The sequence below is a fragment of the Trichechus manatus genome, unplaced genomic scaffold (assembly GCF_000243295.1).
Source record: "Trichechus manatus latirostris isolate Lorelei unplaced genomic scaffold, TriManLat1.0 scaffold00195, whole genome shotgun sequence".
NCBI classification, from domain to species: Eukaryota; Metazoa; Chordata; class Mammalia; order Sirenia; family Trichechidae; genus Trichechus; species Trichechus manatus.
In genome coordinates this window covers 4035916-4044575 of record NW_004444131.1, presented here as the reverse complement: position 1 = coordinate 4044575, position 8660 = coordinate 4035916, and the positions used below count along the sequence as shown (strand labels likewise).

Genomic DNA, 8660 nt, shown 5'->3' with positions numbered 1-8660 from the left:
CTAGATGAAACCCCAAAACTACTGCCCTGAGATAATCTTTAAATCTTAAACTTTAAACCAAAAATATCCCCTGAAGTTTTCTTAAAACCAAACAATAGTTTAGCTTAACTAGTAAAGAATGTCTGCCTTGAGCAATGTGCTCTTTTAAGACCTCCCTATACAGAATCAAATTGACAACAGCAACTTGAAAGATCAGAGAAGATACTTAGGGGCAGTGAGTTTATGTTACTGGGGAGGAACAATTTGGGGAAAGGAAGGTGTGAATGGTTGTACAACTTGAAGAAGGTAATCAATGTCACTAAATTGTACACGCAGAAATTGTTGAATTGGCATATGTACTGCTGTGCATACTCTCAAAGACAAGAACAAAATACAAAATAATTTTTTTTTTTAAAGTGATGTATCATGAATTTCTATTCTTGTGGCAGGCAGCCTCTAAGAATCTCCCTCACCCAGTGATCCCCGCCTCCTGATAGGCACACCCTTGTGTAATCCCCTCTCCTTGAATGTGGGTGGGATTGGTGATTTATTTCTAACAATAGAATATGGTAAAGGTGATGTCACTCCCATCTTGCTGGCAGTCGCTCCCTCTTTTGCTGGTTTTGGTGAAGTATGCAGCCACGTGGGGGCCCACATGGCAAGAAACTGGGGGTAGCCACCAGCCAACAGTCAACAAAGAATTGAGGCCCTCAGTCAAACAACCATCAAGGAACTGAAACATTCCAACAACTATGTTAAGTTAGCTTAAAGACCGATCCTTCCCCAGTTTAGCCTTCGGGGAAGATCCCAGCCATGGCAGACACCTTGATTGCAGCCTTGTGAGAGACCGTGAAGCAGAAGACCCAGCTAAGCCATGCCCAAACTCATGACACACAGAAACTGTGAGATTCTAAATGTGTGCTGTTTTAAGCTACTAAATTTGTGATAATTTCTTATGCAGCAATGGAAAACTAATACAGAAGGAATAAGTTAACAAGGTTAGAAATTTTTAGGATAAAAGATCTGTATCTGCAACTCCACTGTCTGACAAAAGGTCAAATCTGTATCTCCCCTCCATAAAAGGGGGAGAGAAAGCTGTGTACCTGCTAAGTACCATAACTCCCCATCTCTCATCTTCATGGAAACCCTGGTGGCGTAGTGGTTAAGAACTATGGCTGCTAACCAAAAGGTCAGCAGTTCAAGTCCACCAAGTGCTCCTTGGAAAGCCTATGGGGCAGTTCTACTCTATCCTATAGGGTTGCTATGAGTTGGAATCGACTTGACGGCAACAGTTTTGCTCATCTTCACTTCTCAGTCAACCTCTGAGAAGTATATTCTGCAAACTTCTACTTCATCTCCCATTAGAGTGCCACTGGTTTGGTTTTTTGCCTTATTACTCTCTAATGAGAACAGTCACATGCTCAGCCCTTAGCTTACCTGCCCTGCTGTGGCTCTGACAGGGACTCCTTCCTTGCTTAGCATTCTCCTCCACATAGGATATCACCTTCCCTGGTTCTCTTCCCACCAGTGAGAACACTCCCTCTAAATCTCCTCCAAGGGTGCTTCCCCTTCCCATGTCATATGCTGTATGTCCTGGAGCAGTTTTCCTTTCAAATTTCACATAGTCTCATTGGGCAATTTCATCCATCCCAAGGGTATAACTACCACTTACATGTGAATGAAGCTCAAATACACATTTTTGGGGGGCAGACTCACATATATCCAATGGCCTCCTGGACATCAACACTTGGATGTCCCACCAACCCAAACCTGTTGCCGCTGAGTCGATTCCAACTCATAGCGATCCTACAGGACAGAGTAGAACTGTCCCATAGGGTTTCCAAGGCTGTAATCTTTACCAAAGCAGACTGCCACATCTTTCTCCCATGGAGCAGCTGGTGGTTCGAACCACCAACCTTTTGGTTAGCAGCCAAGTACTTAACCACTGCACCAGCAGGGTTCCTTTGGATGTCCCACAGTCACCTCAAACTCTAAATATATCAAAAGAAAACATTAATCATCTTCTCCCCTTTCACTCTCTTTTTTTGTTCTTCTTTCTCCTGTACTTTAAACCTCCTGGGTGATTTCAGGTACCAGCACCCACTGAGTCACCAGTGGATTCATCCTAGACTTCTCGTTATCTCCCTACCTCCAAGCATCCCCTAAGCCCTACCAATTCTACCCCCCTCTAAATATCTCTGCATTGGCCCCATCCTTTCCTGCCTCCCTCCCAGGCTTCACCACTTCTCTCCTACAACTCATCTCCTCAGCTCTAGTTTTGGCCTCTTCTAATCTAACGATCACCTGAAAAATGGCAGAAAAATCACCTCCTGGTTATTTGCTTCTCTTTCCATCCACATCTCTCACATCTCCTTTCTTAACAAAGACTTCACAGATCATGCATTCAATAGGCACTTCCTAGATACAGGAGATACAGCAATGAACAAACCCATCTTGGCTCCCATGAAGCAGCCACTATCTCCTACCTCTGTGCTTTTACTTATGCTGTCTCTAACCCACAACCCTGCCCCCATCCTCTCAGGTATCTAGCAAATTCCTCATTCACTCTTCAAGCTATCAACCTCCTCTGGGAATACATCCCTTACACCTCCCCTGTGCCCATCGTTCCTCCCTCTCTCTGCTGTGCTGCCTCTGTGCCTGGAACATACGTCTATCTTTGTTTTTATCAAGTTGAATAGTAAATATTTGATTATAATTCTGTCTGCCCTTCTGGACTGAGCTCCTTGAGGGACTGTTTCTACTGATCTCTAAATCCTCCACACCTAAGCACAATGCCTGCTTTTTCATAGGCAATCAATAAATGCTAAGGTAACTGATTCTCCATCTGTGGTAGACTGGATTATTGTTTCCAAACATTCACTCCCTCCCTGTAATCGGATTATAACTCCACCCACTGTCACATGCCTTGCCCTTGCATCCTGTGGAGGTTCACTTCTCCACCTTGCTGACTGGCCATATGATACCTTGGCCAATAGGATGGAAGCAGACGTGATGTTTTCCCCATCCGTCCGTGCAGAAGTTTTAAGTGAGACTGAATAGTCTGGCTCAGACCTCCCTGCACGCCTGCCCTCTCCATGAGAACAGCACATGCCATACTGGAGCTGCTCCTTCTGTCTGGGTCCTGAAAGGATAAATGTGGAGCCAAGCAGAGCCCTGCAAAGAAACCCTGGTGGCATGAACAGTTAAGCACTCGGCTGCTAACCGAAAAGTCGGCGGTTCGAACCCACCCAGTGGCTCCATGGGAGGACGACCTGGTGATCTGCTTCCATAAAGATAAAAGCAAAGAAAACCCTATGGGACAGTTCTCTCTGTCACATGGGGTCACTATGAGTCAAAATTAATTCAACAGAACCCAACAACAACAACAGAGCCCTGCAGGGCCAAGTTTACCTGCAGCCCTCCCTCATGTGATATGAACAAGAAATAAAGGTTTGCTACTGTAAGCTGATGAGATATTGGTGCTATTGTTACCAGAGTAAAAGCTGACTAACATACCATCCCAGATTTTCTAGATCACTCCAGATCCACAGTCATCAAGTCTCAACTTGAACATAACACATTTAGGGGAAGCTCACTGCTTTTTAAGGAATTACATTCCATTATCATAAAATGTTTCCTAATATCAATGCAAAATTTATATCCCACTAATTTTCCATTGGGAGCCCTGGTGGCGCATTGGTTAAGAGCTCAGCTCCTAACCAGAAGGTTGGCAGTTCAAATCCACCTGCTGCTCCTTGGAAACCCTATGGGGCAGTTCTACTCTGCCCCACAGGGTTGCTATGAGTCAGAACCGACTCAGTGGCACCTAACAACAACAATTTTCAGTCTTGGACTTACTTTTACCTACAGGTATTACATAAAACACATCTGAAGTCCCAGTATTTGTAGACAACTATCATGTAATCTCTAAACAGTCTCGAGACTAAGCATGCCAGGTTCTTTCAACCATTCTAGGTAGCTGGTAGTCTGTCAATACCCCTAGACATCTAGGTCTCTTCTCTCAATATACTCTCAATTTTGTCCAAACCTTAAAACGTGGTGCTAGAACTGCACAAGATACTCCATATATGGCCTAACTGCGGAAAAATTAGCAGAACATAAGATTTGCCTTGGCCTTTTCTTTTCTTTCCCAGGTTGGAATGGAGGAGGAAACAGGTTTTGAGATGCAAGAGATAGTGTACCATAATCTTGTTTCAAAAATAACTTGTAGTTTACACAAAACCCTAAGCCTTTACCCCTTAAGATGTTTTCAAGCCAGGCAATGGCCCCCTGTATTTATGTAAACAAATGCAGGCATTTTACCTGTATCGCTACTAAATCTTACCTTGTGATTTATTAATTCAACATTCCAATTTATCAAGATCATCTGGATCTTCAGTCTACCATTCAACATTAATAGCTATTCCTCCCCATTTTTTGGTGCTTCCTTCAAATTTCAGAAACATATTTTCTGTCATCTTAGTCCCTGCAGAAATTACTTGATAGGTAAGGGTCAAGGTTAGAGTACTCTGACCAAAACATTAAAGACATCTGTCCAAGTTAAAAATGATGACAATATGGTTGCATACAGTTATTTCATTAGTCAGAAGCCCCCAACCTCCATTTACCATCATTAACACTTCCAACCAACACTTTTCTCTGTATTCTCCAAAAGTTATGTCTTCATCAAATGTTTTCCTCAAACTCAGCAACACTAAATATGAGAAGTGGTTCTCTGAACAAACAGCATCATCACCTGGAACTTGTCAGGAATGCAAATTTCTTGGGCCCCATTCCAGACTCACGAATCAGAAACTCTAGGGGTGGGGCCTAGCGAGTATGTTTTAACAAGGCCTCTAGATGACTCTGATGCAGCTAAAGTTTGAGAACCACAGCTCTAGAGCATTCCTTTGATTGTACAGTCTAGCAACCTCTCAGAGAGGAAGACGGTGATGATTTCTTCTATTTGAACTTATGCCTACTCTTAATTCACCCTCTTCATTTTCTAAATATCCATGAACTATCAGGTTAATCAGCCTTTCTAGCATTTTGCCTGGAAACAAAGTCAAGCTGGACAGTCCATAATGCACAAAAGCTGTGTTTTCTCCCATCTAGAAAAGTTAGGATATCACTGGCCTTTCCAATCTTGTGACATTGTTCACGATCTCTCAAAAACTATCTGCAATGTTTCTATGATCACATACGCTAGTTCCCTTAGCTTATAAAATAGGATGATCTTTTTTTAAAATTTTCCTCTTACAAATTACTATTCTCTTATCTGGGGCTTTGAACTGCTAGGTTTGGAATGCAAACAGAACATGGATGACTCAGAGAGAGAACCAAGTTGTTCGTTTTACATCATCTTCCACTTAGTGGTACACCTCTTTCTTATTCCTGCTCTGTTAGGCTCTTTTACTGTTTTGTGTTTAGGATTGTGTGGGCCTCTGCTTATGCTGGGCTTAGACATGGCTCTTAAAAGTTACTGCTTCTCATGTATCCATAGTTTCTTCCTTCCAGGATGACAGGATAAGGTCATTTTTTTTTTTCCTTCTTTTTTTCTGTACTATCTGATTTTTCTAAAAGAATTATAGATTGCTTTTTCACATAGGGGAAGGCTACCCCTATATATTTTATTTTATTTTACCTATTTTTATTTTATTTTCATGGGAGTTCTTCAGAGCGTTCCTTATGCTATGTCCTTCTTCCCTTGGAGTATCTGTAAATCACAGTCAAAATGAAGACAGATTATGTTTTTGTTTTTAATTTGTGAATGACACGTTCTGTTCTCGGCTCTGCTCCCAGGCTCCTGCCACTCAGGCTTGGGCTCCAGGGAGCAGGATGCAGGCCTTTTTTCTGTTTGCAGCTGTTGGCTCCCAGCTGCCTTCAGTCACTCAGTCACCTCAGTCACAATGACTCAGACATCTTGGATTGTTTGGTCCACTGCCCTGCGTGCAACTGCTCGGCTTCAGATGCCAGACAGCAGCTGCTGTGACAGTACAACGTCACCCCAGCCCAGCACTCGCGCCCCAGTCAGTGCAGCAGACACCCCTGGCTGAGGCTTTGAGAAAAAGACAGCAAAGGCATTTAGGCTGTCACCACTGATGACCTGGGCACACCACAGTAAGCTCATTAGATATGCAGCTGGCATGGATGGAACGGCTCCAGTGTTCAAGTGGGATCGTCACAGCAGACAGACTCAGGACTCAGCCCAGTAAGGCATCTGGCTACATAGCTTCACAGCTCGCTGGCTTGGATTTGAGTCAGAAGCTTGGTAACTTCTGGTTGCAATACATAGCCTAGCAGTCTTCAGAAGGAAAAAACTGCCTTCTTAATGTAGCTCATTTCTCTGAGACCTAATAATAAGCTGCTGCATAGGGTGCCTTCATCTCTGTGACTGGGTCAAGGCACAAGACTAAACCTTTATTTTTGTTTTGCTTCATAACCAGCAAACAAGATAAAGAATTAAGCACGGTAGTGGAAGGGAAGAACATAAGTGGGACCACTGATGATGAACCAACAGGGTAGGCTGTTTTTTTTCACCAACTTCCAACATCAGTTTCTCTGAGACACTGCTCGCTGCACCTCCAACATCCTCAAGTAAAGACAAAGATTTTTGTTTCTTTTCTCTCCTAACAACAAATTTCCCTCAACCCATTATATTTACTATTGTTTATTCTGAGGGAAAAAAAAATATTTTAGAGGGAGAAAGGAGGATGCCTTTGCTTCAAATTAACCCCCTACCCCCTGCCCAAAAAAAAGACTTTGGGAAATTTAGAATTATTTCGGCTCCTGGCAAAACAATTTTTGCCGCAGCTATTCAAGAAGGAGACTAGCAGATAATTATTTAATTTGGAAATAACGGAGCTGGAAGAGAAAAATGTGCTGTGATCTTCTCAGCAGATTCTAGGGTTTCGATTTATCACCTCTCAGGCAATGATAATTTAACTAGGTAGATAAACATCATTACTGCAAAAGAACACGTCTGTGTTCCAACTGCAGGTGAGCGCGGGGTCTTTCACACAGACCGCTGCACTCATCTTGTGTGCCCCTGGGTGACGCCAACAGTTTGCACTCAACAACTAACCTAAGGGTTGATGGTTCAAACCCACCGAGCGGCACTGCGGAAGAAGGCCTGGTGATTTGCATACATAAAGACTACAGACAAGAAAACCCTATGGAGCAGTTCTACTCTGTAACACTTGGAGTCACCATGAGTCGGAATCGACTTGATGGCAATGGGTTTGGTTTTGGTTTCACACTCATCTTAGCGGCCTCATTCAGTGCTTATTAAACTTAAGGAGGAACTACCACAAGGGCAGTTAGAGTCCAAGGACTATGAGCAGGGCGCTCAGTATGAGATGCCACAAAGACAGACACTGGCAGTCGGTCCCAACACAGCTAAAGGGCCACCACCTGCCTTGGCAGAGCGGTCAGCTGCTCCCCCTGTTGTGGGTAATTCCGCATGCCCTTCAGAGCACACTTTATTTCCATCAGTTCCCTAAAGTATACATTCAAAAGTCTCTTTTCTTCTCTACCATCTTCTCCTTTCCTCAAAAGAAATAAAGAAAGTGCACATTAAAACAGCAGATCAATGCCACAATATGCCTACTATTAAAAGAGAAACACAATAGCCTGGAAATTCACGCTAGGGTTTCCACAGCAACTGTTCCATGGCCCAACTTGTAACATCAACCATTCCATTCCAAAATGCTTTATAAGACTTGAGGAAAAAGGTGGGGTGGGGGTGGAGGATTAAGTTACAGTCCTGCAGGAAGGGAAAAGAAACTCCCTTGTTTTATGTAGTTAAATTCTCCCCCTCAAAAATGCTGCTTAAGTATATATTGCACCATTTATATTTCTACTCCCAATTATCTAAGAAGCAGTAAATAATTCTAGAAATATCTACTGACAGTTCTTTTGGTTGGGGAATGGGTGAGATGATGGTCAGGAAAAACTCTCAATTTTTTAGAGCTGAAATATGCTTTCTCAACAAAGCATACTCTTAACAAAACAGCAAAGGTTATTTCATGTAATCCAATCAGGTTAACAACTACAAGGGTTCCATACCATGAGGCAAACTTTCTTTTCCCTTTGTAAACTGGCCAATCCAAATGAGAACAACGTGAGTGCCCCGAACATTCCTTCCCAAGGTGGGGGGAAAGGAATGAGAACGGGTAACTGTGCCACTTCCCCTCCAAAGAGGGGAACAAAACCCCCAGTCCTGCATCAGGGAGAGTCTGAACAAAATGCGTTTTCAGCAAACTGCAAGCAAAGAGTTTTTAGTACTTCACCAAGTCCAACAGTCTTCCTTGGTAAAACTGCCCACATCAAATGTATGTTGCTGGAAGGGAATCCAATTACAAAGGAAAGCTACTCACGTGGCTTGAATCAGGCAGGGGAGTTCCTGAGCCCAGGAAAGAGGGGATCCACTGCATGTCCTGGAGGCTTCTGTGAGAGGCCAGCTCCACATATTTTCTGATTCCCCATTTCAATCGGAGAACAATCTATCTGCCCTTCCACTTCCATATAACCTTCTCTCTATTAGGCACAGGTCCCATTCTAACAACAAAAACAAACAAATATACAACAAAAAGACAAACAATCCTATTAAAAAATGGGCAAAGGAAATGAACAGACACTTCACCAAAGAAGACATTCAAATGGCCAACAGACACATGAGG

General features: G+C 43.1%; 1 protein-coding gene across 3 annotated transcripts in view; it reads right to left on the bottom strand.

Moving 5' to 3' along the window:
• CCNY (cyclin Y) overlaps positions 1-8660 on the bottom strand; it is a 271085-nt gene that overhangs the window by 167244 nt on the left and 95181 nt on the right. The window contains exons 1-2 of one of the 3 annotated variants that reach the window (XM_023741972.1): positions 8358-8654; positions 5624-5695 (exon numbers count right to left, since the gene is read on the bottom strand). The exons of 1 other annotated variant lie outside the window; for it this stretch is intronic. The gene's annotated coding sequence lies outside the window, so the exon portion shown is untranslated. Of the gene's footprint in view, positions 1-5623; positions 5696-8357; positions 8655-8660 lie in introns of those variants that run through there. One more of the 3 variants, XM_023741971.1, reaches the window with a different exon arrangement.